The sequence below is a fragment of the Mauremys mutica genome, chromosome 6 (assembly GCF_020497125.1).
Source record: "Mauremys mutica isolate MM-2020 ecotype Southern chromosome 6, ASM2049712v1, whole genome shotgun sequence".
Lineage (NCBI taxonomy): Eukaryota > Metazoa > Chordata > Testudines > Geoemydidae > Mauremys > Mauremys mutica.
In genome coordinates, this window is record NC_059077.1 from 3315890 (window position 1) to 3335277 (window position 19388).

The window sequence follows — 19388 nt, forward strand, 5'->3', positions numbered from 1 at the left end:
ATGTTAGTGGTCCTCACGCATGCAACTATCCGCCCATTTTAGGGTTTTTTATTTGCTCCTTTGAGATTATTATTTATTATGTGTACTTGTGAGGGCTCCATTCACTATGCGAGCGCCTCCTGCTGGTCATCTTGGGGATCAGCTCCAGAGGTCAGTACACCCACTCTGGTGGTGTCTCTCCCGCCCTCATTTCTGCTCCCTGACCCACATTACTGCAAGGACCGCAGCATCCTCGTCATGACACAGCCCTCCGGCCATGCCACACTCTGCGCCTCCCCTTCCAGGGGCCAGTACTGCAGCTCAACTGTCCAGCCCCTTCCTCAGTGGCGAGTACAGGGGACCCGGGCCCACTACTCCGGGTTCCGGCCCAGGGACCCTGTGTCCCCTCCAACCTCTGAGTACGTTTCCCTGGGCCACTTCCCTGCAGCCCAGCACCTTCTTCACCCTTACCGTAGGGCCTCAGCATCCCGGTCTTAGCAGCCAGCCAGGAGCTCTCTCTCCCCATGTTCCTGCCCAGCACTGCTTTGTCCAGGGTGCTAGCTTTCTTCCACCTGCAAGACAGCAAGTCCTCCCTCCAGGAACTCTAGGGAGCAACTGACCCTGCTCTGCCCTGCAGATCTTCTTATGTTGGCCTGCCAGGCCCTGATTGGCTGCTCCTTGTAGCCCCTCTCCTATTGGCTGCTTTTTACGCTGCCTCCTTAGGACTGCGTTAGCCCCTTACAGGCCAGTATGGGGCAGACACCCCATCACAGTAGTACAGAATGTGTAGAGGCTCCAAGCCTGACCAGAGCCCCATTGTGCTAGGTGCTGCACATACCCATAATGAGCCACAGTCCCCACCCCAAAGAGCTTACAATGTAAGCAGTCAAGACCGACAAAAGTAATCGTATAAATAGAGCTACTGGAGAATTTTTCAACAAGCCATTTTTTCACCAGCAAATGCTCGTTTGTCAGAACCAAACCATTTTGCAGAAATGTATCGGTGTCGACAAAACTCCCTGTGATGGGGTCACAGAGCTAGGCTGACATTTCAGGCGAGAGAGGGGCTGCCCTTGCCCCAGACGATCCAATAACCTGGAGCTTGGGGGGGACTCACCTGGGCTGTGGGAGACCTAAATTCAAGACGCTTCTCTACCTGATTCAGAGCTGGAGCTTGCACCTGGGTCTCTCCCACTGGAGATGAGTGCCCCGAACACAAAGCTGTTGGCTATTCTGGGGTGGGTTGTGTTTTTTCATGACATTTTTTGAAAGGGCTCCTGTTCATTCCAACGTGAAAGAAAAACAAATGAAAAAAACCTCTGGGGTTTCCAGCCAGCCCTAATTATTCACCACACCGAAAGCTGAAGGAAAGGGCTCGTGACAGCACTTAGCAGTTTCAATGGGAGGAAACTTGGAGCACTTTTAAGAATCCATCCCAAACGGCTTGCCCAGGGTCACAGAAAGAGCAGGAGTTGAATCCAGAGTTGTCCCAGGCCGATGTCTTAACCACAAGACTATCTCTTGGCCAATGGGAGCACTTGCATGAGGTCATCCTAGCTCCACGGAGGTCAATTGGCATATTTAGGCATAGTAAGGACTACTTGCACTGAGTTAGTGTTTGCAGGAGCTAACACCAACATTTTCCTAGCAAATTCTTGTTTCTTTTACCCTAATCAGATTTCCCAGACCTTAAAACACAGTTTAAAATCTCTATCCCATTTTGCATTCCGATTAGCCTGCAATCTATGTCTCAAACTCATGGTTAATAATTCTTCGTTTCAAGTCATCAAGTAATTTTCCTCCCCCAAATTACCGCCTTCCCCTCTCTCTATTGTATCTGGCACTCGTTCAGACTCATTCCGTAATTTGCTTGACTACGTAAATTGATCAGAATAACTCAGTTTTACTACAATTTGCTTGAAATGCCTTTGTTAGCAATTAGAACACTTTGTTTAAAGACAAATAAGATTTAATGCAATTTTCTCCTTTCCTTGGCAGCCTCCCAGTCTGGAGTTTCCTAGCTGCTTTGCGTCCACCAGCTCCCACGGCTCCCTGCTCAGCTCCTTTGGTAACTATATCCTCAGGATTCCATCTCTCTCTTTTTCATCTCGCTGTCTCCTCTAAGTGTTGCTTATGTATTCCTCCCTCTTCACTGACTGTTCCAGGTTTATGTTTACATGGTCCATGTGGTCTTGCACCTGGATCCTCAAACTCCTGGTGTCCCTCTGAAGTCTTCAGTTTATTGAAATCTTTCTGCACATAGTAGCTCCTGAATATACCATTGCCACCCCCTGGATACCTGTGGAACTCATTACCAGGGGATGCTGTGAAGGCCAAAACTATAACTGCTTCAAAAAAGAACTAGATAAGTTCATGGCGGACAAGCCCATCAATGGCAATCGCCCAAGATGGTCAGGGACGCAACCCCATACTCTGAGTGTCCCTAAACCTCTGACTGCCAGAAGCTGGGACTGGACAACAGGGGATGGATCACTTGCTAATTGCCCTGTTCTGTTCATTCCCTTTGAAGCAGCTGGCACTGGCCGCTGTTGGCAGACAAGATACTGGGCTAGATGGACCATGGGTCTGATCCAGTATGGCCGTTCTTATGTTCTTATAAGGGGTTCTCCAACCAACCAGACTGCTACAGCTGTCCCAGTGCAAGTGTAGCATGCTGGCGTAGTTCATATGATCCTGTGTCTCTCCAATTGCTGGCTGCCATAGCTTCCAGAGCCAGCCACTTGCCTGCAGTTGGCAGGTCTTTTCCTTTAGCTCAGCAAGTAGGGGCTAGCATTTGGTGTTCTGAAGCCTGAAGGGTCCAGGGTGAACTCTGATGACCTCTCTGATGACCATGATGTCTACATATAAGCAGCCCCCGTTCTTTAAACAGGGGCAAGAGATATCCCTCAGTGTCAGTAGCCCTGGGATTATCGTAGAAGAGCTGGTGTCCTCAGAGCTGGAAAAGATTCATAGGGAGACTAAACTAGATGGGGTGTGAGCCTGTTCCCATATGACAGGGCAATGGGATGCTGTGCTACATAGGCCATTGTTCTGCTCTGATGTTGGTTCCTAAGGTTCCATCCCAGTTCTTGCCGAGAGGTTTCTTCTTTTCACCAGGCTCCTCAGCATCCAGCTGCACAAAAGCATCCTGAATAGAGCCGGGAGACATTTTGCAGATGAATAGTTTGTTTGCCGAAAAACGCAGTTGCTGGCCAACCAGAACTATTCACCAAATTGACATGGATTGGCTCAACAGTTTTGGCCAATTTTTTTCCCCTGGGCTAGATTCACAAGGGGACTTAGGTGCTATTCACAAACTGGAGGAGGGTCCAATCACCGTTCTGGAGCGGGGACTGAGCCCAGCTACCCCTCTCCCAGGTGAGTACCCTCACCACCAGGCTGTTGAGTCATTCTCGCCAATAAAGATTTTCTACAAAGTGGAACAACTCCAACAGGGTTGGGATTGTTTAGTCTGCAGAAGACAAGAGTGAGGGGGGATTTGATAGCAGCCCTCAACTATCTGAAGGAGGGTTCCAAAGAGGATGGAGCTCGGCTGTTCTCAGTGTTGGCAGATGACAGAACAAGGAGCAATGTTTTCAAGTTGCAGTGCGGGAGATCTAGGTTGGATATTAGGAAACACTATGTCCCTAGGAGGGTGGTGAAGCACTGGAATGGGTTACCTAGGGAGGCGGTGGAATCTCCATCTTTAGAGGTTTTTAAGGCTCAGCTTGACAAAGCCCTGGCTGGGATGATTTAGTTGGGTTTGCTCCTGCTTTGAGCAGGGGGTTGGACTAGATACTTCCTGAGGTCCCTTCCAACCCTGAGATTCTATGATTCTATGACTGAGAGCACCCCAGCCCAGAATACCCAGTCAGTTGGGTGGGGAGCACACCCAGTTCAAGTCCCAGCTCCAGAGCAACAATTCAAACCCAGCCATCCCCCCTTCTTAGCGAGCGCCCTAACCACTGAGCTATTGGGCATAATGGTGGCATGTCCTCCTCCAGCTACATGAACCGAGCCTGTCAGATCCTTTGCTTTTATTTCAAAAGGTTAAAAATGCCCAGAGATGAAAAGAAATTTTTTCCAACTTTTTCAATTTGCTGCAATTCAACAAAAAAAATCAGTTTCTGTTCAACCCCAGCCTAATTTTTTTCCCCGTCCAAAACTGCCAGTAAACTTGGGGGAAAAAATCAGTTATTTGCCCAGGTCTAACCCTGAAACATCTTCCAGGGCTGGTCCAACATCATCATCTCCCTCGCAAGGTTGCATTACAATGCAACGATACAGCAGCAAGCCACGCTGGCATCTTGAGCCTCAGGAAAGTACGATCTGTGGTGGCAAAGCTGGTGATCCCAATGATAATGGAGAGCCATCTGACTACTGGGATGGCTACAGACAAACATTCCACTCCCTGATTACAGGGACTCTCCAAAACCTTTGAGAATGCATAAGCATCTCTCTGCGTGCCTAGGCTCCAGAACAGTGTTGATTTCTCACAGTAGGTTTAGACCTGTTTGGCTGTGTAATTCAGATGTAGCCGGATGAAGTGTGTCCATCCAGAGACTGTCCTTTCTGCCAGTGTGGATGGCGCTGTCAGTCAAAGCGACAGAGGAAAACCCGCAGGTAACTCACGGTGTCGTGGAATATCAAAACACACCACAGAATGTTAAGCCAATATGTCAAGGGGAGACTCATGAAAATTCCAACACTGGAATTACCGGATGGCAAAGTGCGACTGAATTGCATTGCAGCTGTGCCGCAGAGGCCTGTTAGGTGAGATAAACCCCGTCGCCTGGGAACTGTGTGATTACAGCAGGGATTTAACTCAGCAGGATCCCCTCCCTGTGTATTTTATAAACTGGACTTCGGCTCTTTGCTCGGAGAATAGTTTCCAAGTAACTGATTGAATTTCTTATCAGGCCCAGTTCCCCATTTTTGATCGCACCCCGGGTGAAGAAACACAATTTAAAAGACATTATTTCGCCTGCAAGAAAAAAACAAAAGATGCCGCAAGTAAGAAACAAGGATGGGATCATTCAAAAGTACTGAAGGGATTGTGGCAATCAACGAGAGTTAGGCACTGAACTCCCACAGCTGCTTTTGAAAACCCTACATTAATACACGTCCCCTGAAGACACACATCCTCTTAAGAGGGGAGAAAGTGATATTCAACAATCGTTTATCAAATGTATCGTGACAAACCAACTAACGTATATGAACAGCAGTGCCTTCTACTGGGCAGAATCAGAGCTGCTCAACTCTGTGCGTTAGGCCCCGTACAGGAAAGGGATCAGCTAGATTCTCTTTTATCTCAAGCAGTGAGAAATGATGCTTGGGGGCAGCAGGTTCCAGGCTCTCCAGGTTGCCACTCGTGAAGCCCCAAAGGAATGAGAGAAAAACGGACATTTCACAGTGTGAATTTACCTGCAGTGTTTCTAATTTATAATCCGTTTGTTCCTGTAGCTGCTTTCCATTTTTAAGAGCTTTGCTGCATTTCTTTACATGCTTTGGGCCTTTTTAAAATCAGTGTATTTATCATGCTGCCTGGAGTGGCTCACAGCCATGAGTGCCAACCTCGGGCCAGACTGTCGGGAAACAGGGCGGACGCCCCCAATCTGGTGCTATGTTCTATAATCAGATTTCACTCATCCGGTAACAAGCGGGAACACCTAAAGCAGTATCACAGTCTTGCCACCCAGACAGGCTGGACTATGTGATAGATGGTCACTTTATACCAAAAATCACAACAATATTCAGGTTATTCCCAGTCCCAAAGGACCAGTCACTTGCCCCAGGTCAGTTGTTCTCAGATCTCAAACCAAAGAACATGCCTGTAGCCAATCCTGTAATAACGTAACTAAAGCTTTATTAACTAAGAAAGGAGAGTTATTTACAAGGTTAAAACAGGAAACATACACACAGAGATGAGTTACAGCCTTCAGTTTGAAAAGGTAACATAAGCTTCTATAATAAGCAGCTCTATATACCCTTTAGGGGTGACCCCGACCAAGCAGCATGGGGATCTCTTGCTTATGTTTAGGAAACTTTGCCCCTTTCCAGTTTCTCCTGGTCAGGGATTTTTATCCCCTTCCCCCCACAATCCAAGCTAATGGGATGAGTTCATGCGCAGGTCTCCCCTTCCTGGAGGGAGTGAAGAATGCAATCAACAATGTCTCTGTCCTTTGATGCAACTCAGTGCCTCATTTGCCTTCAGTGGACCATCTTGGATGCAGGATAGGCACTTTACCTGAATTCATGCTTATTTTCCTGTGTGGTGAGTTACACAGTTACAGAAAAAGCAACGAGGCGTCCTTGTGGCACCTTAGAGCTTAACACATTTATTTGGCATAAGCTTTTGTGGGCTAAAACCCACTTCATCAGATGCATGGAGTGGACAATACAGTAAGCAGAATATATATCACAGCACATGAAAAGATGGGAGTTGCCTTACCAAGTGGGGGTCAGTGCTAATGAGCCAATTCAATTAAGGTGGAAGTGGCCTATTCTCAAGAGTTGACAAGAAGGGTGAATATCAAGAGAGGGGAAATGACTTTTAGTGCTTAACGAGGCCAATGCAATCAAGGTGGACGTCGCCCATTCCCAACAGTTAACAAGGAGGTGTGAGTATCAGTAGAAGGAAAATGACTTTTTGTAGTGACCCATCCACTGATACTCACACCTTCTTGTTAACTGTTGGGAATGGGCGACGTCCACCTTGATTGCATTGGCCTCGTTAGCACTACAAAAGTCATTTCCCCTCTCTTGATATTCACCCTTCTTGTCAACTCTTGAGAATAGGCCACTTCCACCTTAATTGAATTGGCTCATTAGCACTGACCCGCCCACTTGGTAAGGCAACTCCCATCTTTTCATGTGTTGTGATATATATTCTGCTTACTGTATTGTCCACTCCATGCATCTGATGAAGTGGGTTTGCCAGGGTTCAGTGGGACCCTGAGCCTGTGGTATGAGCTGGCACCGGGTCTGCCAGCGTCACAGTATTTAACAGACTCGATTAACTGCAGCTGGCCAAAAAATACTAGTTATTGTTTGCAAGACTTTTTTTATGTTTCATTTTCTGGATTGCCAATGACATTTTTTGTTTTGTTTTTTCAATGAAAAAAAACAAAAACACTCTGGTTTTCAAAATCCAATTTCAGTAAAAAAAAATTGAATAGTCAGTAAAATATCAAAAATTGGGTATTGAAACTGCTACAAAGCCCTGTTGCACTGGGGCTGACCAAGTCTGCAGGAATTATGCTCTGTATATAGCAGCCCGGCTTTTCACATGGGTGGCTGCAAAGACGTATGCGCATTTCTGTGCTCTGTTTGAAAACCCGAGCCCATGTACCTATTGATCTGTATCACAATGGAGCCTGCCCAATGGTAAAATCCTGGTGGGTAAATCCCGTTGTGAAGTCTTGACCTCTCTAAATTCATGCTGTATGGTGCACGGGTCTTTATTCCTCTCTTGCTGTGCAAACCTTGCCAGAGAACAGCAAAGTCCGAATGCATCCTGGGTTTTTCCTGCATTTCTAAAGGCCCTTAGTTTGTACCCTGAATATGGACCCTAAAATCATGTGGCTGGAGCTGTGATGACCCAAAGAGCCCTGTGCCCAACCTCTGGGCATCAGTACCTAAGTTCTTAAGGGGATAAGCAGATACAGGGACTGTCTCTTGCTATGTGTATGTCCAGTGCTCAGCACAGGGGGCTCTTAGCTTGCTTGGGTTTCTAGGCACTGGTGAAATACTGCTAATAATCATATTGTTTCCTTCCAAGTGCTGATCCCTCATACCCTCCACTTCCTTAGGTCCCAGCTTTGACTGTCTCACAAGGTCCCCTCTTCCCCATACCAGTGGCCCTCTGTGAGATTAAAAAGTCCCGCCCGATAGCCCATCCTACCCAAACTCTTGTCTGGAGACACCTGCCCCGGTCTCTAGAGAAAGACTCCCATTCAGTGGAGTCACCTTAATCCGCTCTTCCCCTCCACCTGCCTAGGAGAACACATGTATCATGAGCCCGGTCCTGCTCGCGGGTTATGACTTCCATTCCCCTGCCCCATCCCTGCTACCCATGGCCCAAGCTACCCCGGGATGGTAACCAGGGAGGCTGCCGCGTGGCTGCGTTGGTTTTTTTTTTTTTTTAACACACTGCTGTTGTTTTACGGTGTCTCTGTGGTTCGGGGTCAGCCGGGGGCAGAAATAATTTCCTTGCCTTGGGAGAAGAAATGAGTCCATTAGCATTCCTGGCTCCGGTCGGAAATGCGCTGCTTCCCCACCACCGGGGAGCCGGGCTGCACGTACCGTCTCCAAACCACCCTGGGGGAGAGCAAAGAGCCGCTTCATCAAAGCCTCGACTCCGGCAGAATTAGAGCCGGGAGCTGCTTTCTGTTGTCGCAGCAGCAGTGCTGCGTTCCGAGCTGGTTCAGAAATGCAGCTCTATTGATTGAGTCATACAAGTGCTGGAGAGACCCCCACCCGACCCCCACACTTCCCACGGCCAACTTGTCCTTCCAGCGCTACTGCCCTGAGCATGGCAGGGTGAACGCGAATCGAGCGGCGGAGGGGGCTATGGAGTCCCACCTCCGGGCTGTAACAGAGTGCTAGCTGGAGCACCCTCAGCACTGAGGTTGCTGAAGCACCTGGTAGGTTGCAGTCTTAACTGGGATGAATCAGCTGGTTACTGGTGCAGACGACTGACCCCTGGGCGGTTACTGCTGGGCCCCGGAGACGACTGGCTCTGTGACAGGGAGGATATGTAACTGCGAGGAACAGGAAGTAAGAGGCAGCTGGGGGGAGGAGAGAAGGCTGTGGAAGGCCTCTCCTGCCGTATCCTGTGCTACGTCCTGCCACGTTGGGAACTGAGGATCAAAGGGGCACGTGGCGAAAAAAGAAATGGGCTGTGAGCGTTTGTGCCCAGGAGGCCACAGAAACAGGCCGGGTGGCACGGGCAGCTGAGGGCGCACCCTGTGACCTGGGGGTCTCCACCTCCCTTTGCTTTGCCAACAGCATCCATCGGAGAGGGAGCCGAGGGTGTCTCCCTTTGGGAACCAGCCAGCCTCCCACCCACTCCTGAGCTGCGTCGCCTTGCCCCGGCTGTCCCTGGCCAGTGGGTTCTTTTCAATCAGCCGCTCGCACTGTCTGTCCCGTCTCGGCTCCCTGCTCTGCACAGACCCTCAGCAGGTGGATGGGCAGCCGAGCTGATAAGCAAGAAACATGCCAGGGGAGGCAGACCGGAGCTGTCTGAAGCTAGCGCAGAGACAAAAGCCAAGTCCTCTTGGTGACAGGGCACATCTCCTTCCCTGGGCGGCAGACACGTCACTGCCAGCTCTTTTATTATCGCCATTAATTATTATTATTATTATTATTTTCTATTGCAGGGAATTTCGTGCCGGACTGACAGCAGCATGACATCCTCCGTCTAGCCACCGGGCTGGGCAACGGCACAGCAAGCGTCCTGGCCAACATGTCCCCTGGACGGACACCTGCTGGGAGGGTGGGGAGGCGGGAGGGCAGTTTCCACAGCCTGTCCAGTCCTTGGCCCTGGGGCTGAGCCTGTCCGTGAAGGGAGCCAATCCGTGCTGACTGTAAGGTCTGGGAGCGGGGTGAAGTGCAGTCCCCTCCTCCAAGCACTGGGCAGGGACCTCCAACCTTTTCCGCAGAAATGGCGACTCGTCCATCGAACGACAAAGCGGTTTCCTCAGCACTAGCCTGGGCTCATGGCTATCTATACCGAAAAGCAGCCCCTGAGCTGGGATCCTACAACCCAAGCTCCAGCCCGAGCCCGGACGTCTACACAGCCACACAGCCAAGCCCTATGAGCCCCGGTCGGCTGGCCCAGACCAGCCACAGGGTCTAGCTGCTGTGTAGACAGACCCTGTGTGATTTGTTGAAGGTCCCGGAGGCAGTCTGTGGCTGGGTAGGGAATTGACCCCTGTTGTCTCCAAGTGGGGCACGGGTCACTTGCTGGAGGATTCTCTGTACCCTGAAGTCTTTAAACCATGATTTGAGGACCTCAGTGGCTCGGACATAGGTCAAGGGTTTGATACAGGAGTGGCTGGGTGAGATTCTGTGGCCTGCATTGTGCAGGAGGTCAGACTAGACGATCATAATGGTCCCTTCTGACCTTAAAGTCTATGACTCTATGACTCTAAGTTAGCACCCACCCGTCCTGTCCAGTCCCCACTCTCTGAGTCCCCCAGCTCCTAAACAATCTCTCTGTAATGGAACAAGTACATGGAGATTCGTCAGTTCCCTCACCGAGGCTAAAGAAATAGTTTATTTACAAATAAATAAAATAATTACCAGGACTCTTTAATCAAATGTGTAGCGATAAACACGCAGGCAGAGCTCTCTAAAGAATCTCCGTCCCGCTGCTGCAGAGGGTGATAAAGCGAGAATAACAAACTACCTGCAACTTGGCAACCCAGCGAGCCCCACGCTGTGCAGATAGGAGCTTAATTATTTCCTATCGGCTGGCTGGGGCTTAGAAATAAGGGCAGCGATTTCACAAAAAGGAGATGAGGCTTCTTGTCTGCCTCTTTCATGAAGAATAACAGTGATGATTGCCGTGGAGCAATTAAGGAAAGAGGATTTGATCTCAAGAGACTGAGTTATTGAAAGAAGAGAGATGTCTGTGAGGGGGATACTTGAAAATCCGAGGCTAATATAGTTTGTGACAGGGTGGATATTTGAATAAACAAAGCTCTCGCATTCCCTTATTGTAATATCCTGATAGAAATACATAGAAGAAAGACACACACATCCAAACAAAGCTTGGTTTTAATAAACTATGCATGTTTGCAGTGTTATTGGTCCCAAGGTAGGAGCAAGACAGGGTAAGCGAGGTAATATCTTTTATTGGACCAGCTTCGGTTGGGTGTAAGAGACAAGCTTTTTAGATCCCTCAGGTCTGGAGAAGGTGACAGAGTGTCTGAGCTAACTAAAGGTGGGACAGGGTTCAGAAAAGAACTAGATAAGTTCATGGAGGATAGGTCAATCAATGGCTATTAGCCAGGATGGCAGGAATGGTGTAGATAACAGATTTCTTGGTGTGTCTGGGGCGGGTACTGGATCTGTGGAGGTAGGTGTGGCGATCTGTGGGTTTCTGGTATACAGTTGTCTATAGGGTTCCATTGCTGAAGCCATTCGTGGTGTCCAGGAAGTTGATGCTGGTGTGGGCGTTTCCTAGAGTGTTTGATGGATGGGTGGTGGTGGTTGAAGTTGTGGTGGAAATCTAGGAGGGAGTGTAGGTCGTCTGTCCGAAGGATGAAAATGTCATTGATGCAGCTCAGGAATATCATTGGTGTAGGGGTGTATTTATCCAGACATTTTCCCTCAAGGTGGCTTATGAAGAGGTTGGCAGATTGGAGATCCCTCCTAGTTCCCATGGCTTGAACAAAGTGATGTTCAATGTGAAGTTGTTGTGGGTGAGGATGAAATGGATGAGTTTGGCGAAGTGTTTGAGGTGGATGTCTGAGCATGGTACACTATCTTATAGGTATTGGAGGCAGGCAGTAATGCCGTCATGGTGAGGGATGTTGGTGTATAGGGACATCCACGGTGGCAAAGATGGTGATTTGGGGGAAGCTGTTAAAGTTTTAGAGTCTCTGGTTTTACGGCTTACTACAACCATTCTTGACACATCCTTCTTCCTGCTAATCCTTAATTGCCCACTTCATATCAAGTGGTCTCCTGCAGCCTATGTGAACACCTTACACTTAACAATCTCTCCCACCTTGTATTTAGTTCAGACACCCTGTTACCGTCTCCAGATCTTAGAAACAGATCTGTGAAGCTCAAAAGCTTGTCCCTTCCACCAACAGAGGTTGGTCCAACAAAGACACTATCTCACCTATCTTGTCTCCCTCATAAACTATGCATGAAATTCATTCCTGTGCAGAGAAAACAGACCACCAAAGTCCCTCTTAAAATGTATTTTGAGGGATTAAGTGGTGCCGAGGCCTTGTGAAGGTAACTCTGCACAGGGGTGACTGTCACCCCATAGCCTCCCCACCCACCTCCTGGGCACCAAAAAACGTGTTAGACAAAAGGAAAATAAACACATCCACAATTGTACAGCATGGTGCCCACAAGCTGCAAGACCATGGCAGGTGCCAGCTGCGAGAACTATAGAGTAAAGACACAGGGTGGGATTGTCAACTCTGCTCCCACATCAATGTCAACAGCCCCCGATGAGCACTTTAGAAAACGCCGCTTCCAAGGGTATTTCATCCATGGCAAGCCTTCTCATGAATTCACAGGATTTCTATTGCTTCGGCCTGGTGAATGCCTCAAAGTTTTGCTGATATAACTATGCATGATTTTTTACTAATACAGTTATACTAATAAATGTCTTAGTGCGGACACAGTTATACCAGTATAAAGGTGACATTTATACGTATACTTATTCCTCTTCCCACATGGGAATAGCTATGCCGGTCTAAAGGACCTTTATAGCATATAACTGTGTCCACCCTATGTGCTGAAGCCCTACAACTTTCTAGTGTAGGCAAGCCCATAGTAAAAGACTCCTTCAAGACTTCTGGCTTTTATTAAATTGTATTCATTTCCCCTTCTGCCAGCAGCGAATGGAATACTGTACAGGAAAACAAAGTCATATCAGACAGCGATTAGGAATGCAACGTGAACTCAACAACGATGTCAACATGATTAAAATCTGGATTTCCAAAAACCAACATAACCTGATCAAACTCATCACAGTAGATAAAACCACTTACATCTGGGAAGGGGACTTGGACCATTCATTTTAATCAGAAGCGCCTCATAATAGGACCTTACTCTTACCAGTGAACAAACTACCAAGGGTTCACCATCTCTTGGGGCTTTCAAATAAGACTGGACACCTTTCTGGAAGAGAGGCTTTAATCGAACGCAAGTTATTGGGTTCAATAAAGGTGTAAGTGAGTGAAATGTGATGGGTTCGTTTCTGGCCCACTGGAACAGGTGGTACAAAGACCCCAGGAACCAGCGTAGAAGGACCAGTGAGTCAGGATTTGGGCCAAAGACTCGGCTTGAGGCCATGGGGCTATTGTTCGTTGGACTGTCGATTGCCCTGGAAAGGGTGGGACTAAAACTGATGTGGCTGGGGCACCGAGTCCCAAGAAAAGGCAGATTATTGCAAGGCCAGAGTGACTGTCGCTGAGGGATGTTTTATGAGGACAGCCTGCAATGCCATACCCAGCCAGGAGGGGGTGCTCCAATGGTAATTCCACTCCTCTACAGCGTTGTGTCCACCTGTTATCTCTGATCAGACGCTCAGACTGTAACCTGTCTGGGGCAGGGACTGTCTGTTTTCTCACATGAGAGTGTGCCTGGCACAATGGAGCCCCGGGCCCCAACTGAGGGCTCTGTATGCTACCATGATGCAAATAATGAATAATAACCATCACCCATAACTATCCAGGCAGCACAATCTCCACTTATCCCTCCAGTTACTGCCTTCAGACAAAGGACGGCGCGCCACAATCTCGGCCGCTCACTACAATTTCACAAGAGCCAAAGGTGCTCATCGATACCCTGAGTAGAATTTCTCATGCAAGCATAGGCAGGACATGCCTGGCCCCCGGTGATGGTCTTAAAACACATCCAAATCGATCTCCGTATGGATTACCTCCCCTGACTCAGGGAGCGATTAACTAAATCATTCCCTGAGGGAAGGTGTCTATGTTACATATCACCAGATCTTTGCTCAGCCAGCGCTTTCGATACAGCTCAGCCCCTCGGGTGCTGCGAGCACAGGAAAGGAAGAAAAGCCTTTCTCCTGGATTCACTAGTAGGGAAAGGAGACAGAAAGGTGCCCCACAGAGACACAGGTCCTGCTGTGAGGGGAAGTCTCAAACACACTTATTGCTGGCCCAAATTTGCCGCCATCAAAGGCAGCACTAAAACTCCCATTGATGTCCCCGGGAGCAGAGGAAGATCAGTGCAAAATTCTTTTGACATTCCTACCCAGCTGATGCTCCCTGATCCTTCAGGAGTCCAGCTCAGGATTGGGTCTTTCTCCCATGAATGCAGCAGGCCCTTTCCAGTCCGTTCTGCAGGGCACCTCCATTGACTAGTTCTCCTTTAGGATGACCAATCAGCATAAAATCCTCACTTCTGACAAAGAGGTGAGGCAGCCCAATGGTGTGCCCTGTGTACCACCTTTTCCCCACCCAGTGAGAAACCAGAGAGTCTTTGTGGTTTCATATTTGTAGGCAGTGGGTTTTAGCCCACGAAAGCTTATGCCCAAATAAATTTGTTAGTCTCTAAGGTGCCACAAGGACTCCTCGTACTTTCTGCTGATACAGACTAACACCCTGAAAGCTATTATGGTGAAGTTCATCTATGTGCAGACACCCTGTGCAACAACTCAAGACATCAGCTGGTTGAGATCCCCTCAGCAACCCACTTCCCAAAATCGCTTCCACGGCCTGCCCCCTTTGTGTGTTCAAACCTCCTGCCACACAGCTTCCACCTCAGTTGCTTCTGTTTCTGTCGTTTCCCTTCTAAAGATGTCAGAGTTTCCACTCTAGCTACAGATGTCTGTGGAAAGCAACATGAAGTCTTGTCTGTTCTTCTTCACCAGCCGGTCGAAGTTCTTTCAGCAGCAGCGTCCAGGACACAATGTCTGTGTGACAGAAGCTGTTAATCTGTAGCCATTATTTGTGAACCAATCACGGATTGATCCCTCCAGCTGGAGCAATTGTACCTTAGCTCTAGAGCTTTTTAAGAAAATTTCTTTGTTTGGTGGCAGGGTCAAGAGGCCCCAGCCGCGAAAGAGGCCCCGTTGTGTTGTCTGCAGACATAACAAGACACAGTACAGGCTAAATAGATGAGCCAGACAAAGGATGGGAGGAGAAGCAGAGGCAATGAGATGGGAACACAGCAGTCCCTGGGAACGGAACCCAGGTCTCCTGAACCCCACTCGATCACACTGTAGTTGTGCACCTTTGTATTGCATCACTTTGTCGGTAAGTCCCTGTGTTTCTGCCTTTTCTGGTGTGGGTGCACTTGACTTCTGATCAACACAAACACATTGAAATGGCTGACATCCCCATCTCTTCTTAACCCTTTTACCGTTTGATCGGAGAAGACATTAGCATGACACTTAGGCGACAGTGTCCTAGCAACAGAACTTCCTCCTCAAGTGGCTTTTCCTATCTCCTGGGGAGCTTCGTAAAGATCCCCCAACCTATCTGCAAAGTTGCACTGAAACCCTGAAGCAGGTCCTGCTCATAGACCTTTGGTTTTCTACCCAACAGGTTTATGTGGGCTTATTCCATACATTTAACCTTACCTTAGCTCGCCTGAGAAGCCATGCCCTGTGGGACTCTGTGCAAGACAAAGACAGCTTGTAAGAGCAGCATGAAGGACTTTTTATGTCATTAGGTGTCACTGAGGGGTAGGCCTACCCATGCCCTCTTTCCCCTGGGAATGCACCCTGCATTGGGAGCCAGCAGGCGGCGAGGGCACACTTACTGGGAATGCACCCTGCATGGGGAGCCAGGAGGAGGCGAGGGCACACTTACTGGGAATGCACCCTGCATTGGGAGCCAGGAGGAGGCGAGGGCACACTTACTGGGAATGCACCCTGCATGGGGAGCCAGGAGGAGGTGAGGGCACACTTACTGGGAATGCACCCTGCATTGGGAGCCAGGAGGCGGCGAGCGCACACTTACTGGGAGTGCACCCTGCACGGGGAGCCAGGAGGAGGTGAGTGCCCACTTACTGGGAATGCACAGCACACTTACTGGGAATGCACCCTGCATTGAGAGCCAGGAGGAGGCGAGGGCACACTTACTGGGAATGCACCCTGCATTGGGAGCCAGGAGGAGGCGAGCGCACACTTACTGGGAATGCACCCTGCATGGGGAGCCAGGAGGAGGTGAGGGCACACTTACTGGGAATGCACCCTGCATGGGGAGCCAGGAGGAGGTGAGGGCACACTTACTGGGAGTGCACCCTGCATGGGGAGCCAGGAGGAGGCGAGGGCACACTTACTGGGAATGCACCCTGCATTGAGAGCCAGGAGGAGGTGAGCGCACACTTACTGGGAATGCACCCTGCATTGGGAGCCAGGAGGAGGCGAGGGCACACTTACTGGGAATGCACCCTGCATGGGGAGCCAGGAGGCGGCGAGCGCACACTTACTGGGAATGCACCCTGCATTGGGAGCCAGGAGGCGGCGAGGGCACACTTACTGGGAATGCACCCTGCATTGGGAGCCAGGAGGAGGCGAGGGCACACTTACTGGGAGTGCACCCTGCATGGGGAGCCAGGAGGAGGCGAGGGCACACTTACTGGGAATGCACCCTGCATGGGGAGCCAGGAGGCAGCGAGGGCACACTTACTGGGAGTGCACCCTGCATGGGGAGCCAGGAGGCGGCGAGGGCACACTTACTGGGAGTGCACCCTGCACGGGGAGCCAGGAGGCGGCGAGGGCACACTTACTGGGAATGCACCCTGCATTGAGAGGCAGGAGGAGGTGAGCGCACACTTACTGGGAATGCACCCTGCATGGGGAGCCAGGAGGAGGCGAGGGCACACTTACTGGGAATGCACCCTGCATGGGGAGCCAGGAGGAGGCGAGGGCACACTTACTGGGAATGCACCCTGCACGGGGAGCCAGGAGGCAGCGAGGGCACACTTACTGGGAATGCACCCTGCATTGGGAGCCAGGAGGAGGCAAGGGCACACTTACTGGGAATGCACCCTGCATGGGGAGCCAGGAGGAGGTGAGGGCACACTTACTGGGAATGCACGCTGCATTGGGAGCCAGGAGAAGGCGAGGGCACACTTACTGGGAATGCACCCTGCATTGGGAGCCAGGAGGAGGCGAGGGCACACTTACTGGGAATGCACCCTGCATTGGGAGCCAGGAGGAGGCGAGGGCACACTTACTGGGAATGCACCCTGCATTGGGAGCCAGGAGGAGGCGAGCGCACACTTACTGGGAATGACCCTGCATTGGGAGCCAGGAGGCGGCGAGGGCACACTTACTGGGAATGCACCCTGCACGGGGAGCCAGGAGGAGGCGAGGGCACACTTACTGGGAATGCACCCTGCATTGGGAGCCAGGAGGAGGCGAGGGCACACTTACTGGGAATGCACCCTGCATTGGGAGCCAGGAGGAGGCGAGCGCACACTTACTGGGAATGCACCCTGCATTGGGAGCCAGGAGGAGGCGAGCGCACACTTACTGGGAATGCACCCTGCACGGGGAGCCAGGAGGAGGCGAGCGCACACTTACTGGGAATGCACCCTGCACGGGGAGCCAGGAGGAGGCGAGGGCACACTTACTGGGAATGCACCCTGCATGGGGAGCCAGGAGGAGGCGAGCGCACACTTACTGGGAATGCACCCTGCATGGGGAGCCAGGAGGAGGCGAGGGCACACTTACTGGGAATGCACCCTGCATGGGGAGCCAGGAGGAGGCGAGGGCACACTTACTGGGAATGCACCCTGCATGGGGAGCCAGGAGGTGACGAGGGCACACTTACTGGGAGTGCACCCTGCATTGGGAGCCAGGAGGAGGCGAGGGCACACTTACTGGGAGTGCACCCTGCATTGGGAGCCAGGAGGTGAGGAGGGCACACTTACTGGGAGTGCACCCTGCATTGGGAGCCAGGAGGCGGCGAGGGCACACTTACTGGGAATGCACCCTGCATGGGGAGCCAGGAGGTGACGAGGGCACACTTACTGGGAGTGCACCCTGCATTGGGAACCAGGAGGAGGCGAGGGCACACTTACTGGGAGTGCACCCTGCATTGGGAGCCAGGAGGAGGCAAGGGCACACTTACTGGGAATGCACCCTGCATGGGGAGCCAGGAGGAGGCGAGGGCACACTTACTGGGAATGCACCCTGCATTGGGAGCCAGGAGGAGGCGAGGGCACACTTACTGGGAATGCACCCTGCATTGGGAGCCAGGAGGAGGCGAGGGCACACTTACTGGGAATGCACCCTGCATTGGGAGCCAGGAGGAGGCGAGCGCACACTTACTGGGAGTGCACCCTGCATTGGGAGCCAGGAGGAGGCGAGGGCACACTTACTGGGAATGCACCCTGCATTGGGAGCCAGGAGGAGGCGAGGGCACACTTACTGGGAATGCACCCTGCATTGGGAGCCAGGAGGAGGCGAGCGCACACTTACTGGGAATGACCCTGCATTGGGAGCCAGGAGGCGGCGAGGGCACACTTACTGGGAATGCACCCTGCACGGGGAGCCAGGAAGGAGAGGGCACACTTACTGGGAATGCACCCTGCATTGGGAGCCAGGAGGAGGCGAGGGCACACTTACTGGGAATGCACCCTGCATTGGGAGCCAGGAGGAGGCGAGCGCACACTTACTGGGAATGCACCCTGCATTGGGAGCCAGGAGGAGGCGAGCGCACACTTACTGGGAATGCACCCTGCACGGGGAGCCAGGAGGAGGCGAGCGCACACTTACTGGGAATGCACCCTGCATGGGGAGCCAGGAGGAGGCGAGGGCACACTTACTGGGAATGCACCCTGCATGGGGAGCCAGGAGGAGGCGAGCGCACACTTACTGGGAATGCACCCTGCATGGGGAGCCAGGAGGAGGCGAGGGCACACTTACTGGGAATGCACCCTGCATGGGGAGCCAGGAGGAGGCGAGGGCACACTTACTGGGAATGCACCCTGCATGGGGAGACCCTGCATGGGGAGCCAGGAGGCGGCGAGGGCACACTTACTGGGAATGCACCCTGCATGGGGAGCCAGGAGGAGGCGAGCGCACACTTACTGGGAGTGCACCCTGCATGGGGAGCCAGGAGGAGGCGAGGGCACACTTACTGGGAATGCTCAGAAGTTCACAGCTGGCCCCATCACGGTGCCACAAAGCAGCTGGACCGGCTCCTGGTATTGTAATGACCCGATGTAACAGCACCAGACAAAAATGATCATTTAAAATCCCCCCCGAGCATGGGCTAACGGTATCCAGGAACGGGATGGCATCCTTGAGCATCCTGCGTAGCCCGTCCGCTCCTGTCTGTGGCACAGAACAGACCTTGCCTTTGGGGAGCTCTAACCTCATCTCCCAGCCTTAGGGTGCTCCCTCGCCCCCCCCCCCCACTGATCGCTACCAAGTGCCAGATTTTCAGAGTTATTCTGTTATCATTTTTTTCAAAGCCCTCCATTGCCTGTGACACCTTGTTAGACGCTGGGAACTAACACTGCTTTGCTCAGCACCTTTTCCTTTGGAAAACATTGATTTGTTTTCCCTGGCCGGTTTTCTTCTTCTGAAATTTTTGTGATTGACTGCAGTGCTGGTGAGCGATGCCAGATTGACAGCCGGGGGGCTGGGGAGAGAACAGGATCAGAGCCTCTGGTTCTGCACAGAACGCCGCTGCAGAGGCAGACTTTCCTCACACACCTTGTCCCACCAA

At 51.3% G+C, this 19388-nt stretch overlaps 1 long non-coding RNA gene across 2 annotated transcripts in view; it reads left to right on the top strand.

The window, feature by feature from the left end:
- The window catches only part of LOC123373138, a 40262-nt gene extending 30807 nt beyond the window's left edge, over window positions 1–9455 (top strand). Inside the window, exons 5-6 of one of the 2 annotated variants that reach the window (XR_006580580.1) lie at window positions 1978–2047; window positions 9360–9455. This is a non-coding gene — a long non-coding RNA (uncharacterized LOC123373138). Of the gene's footprint in view, window positions 1–1977; window positions 2048–4209; window positions 4298–9359 lie in introns of those variants that run through there. The other variant, XR_006580579.1, reaches the window with a different exon arrangement.
- Window positions 9456–19388: the final 9933 nt, after the last annotated feature.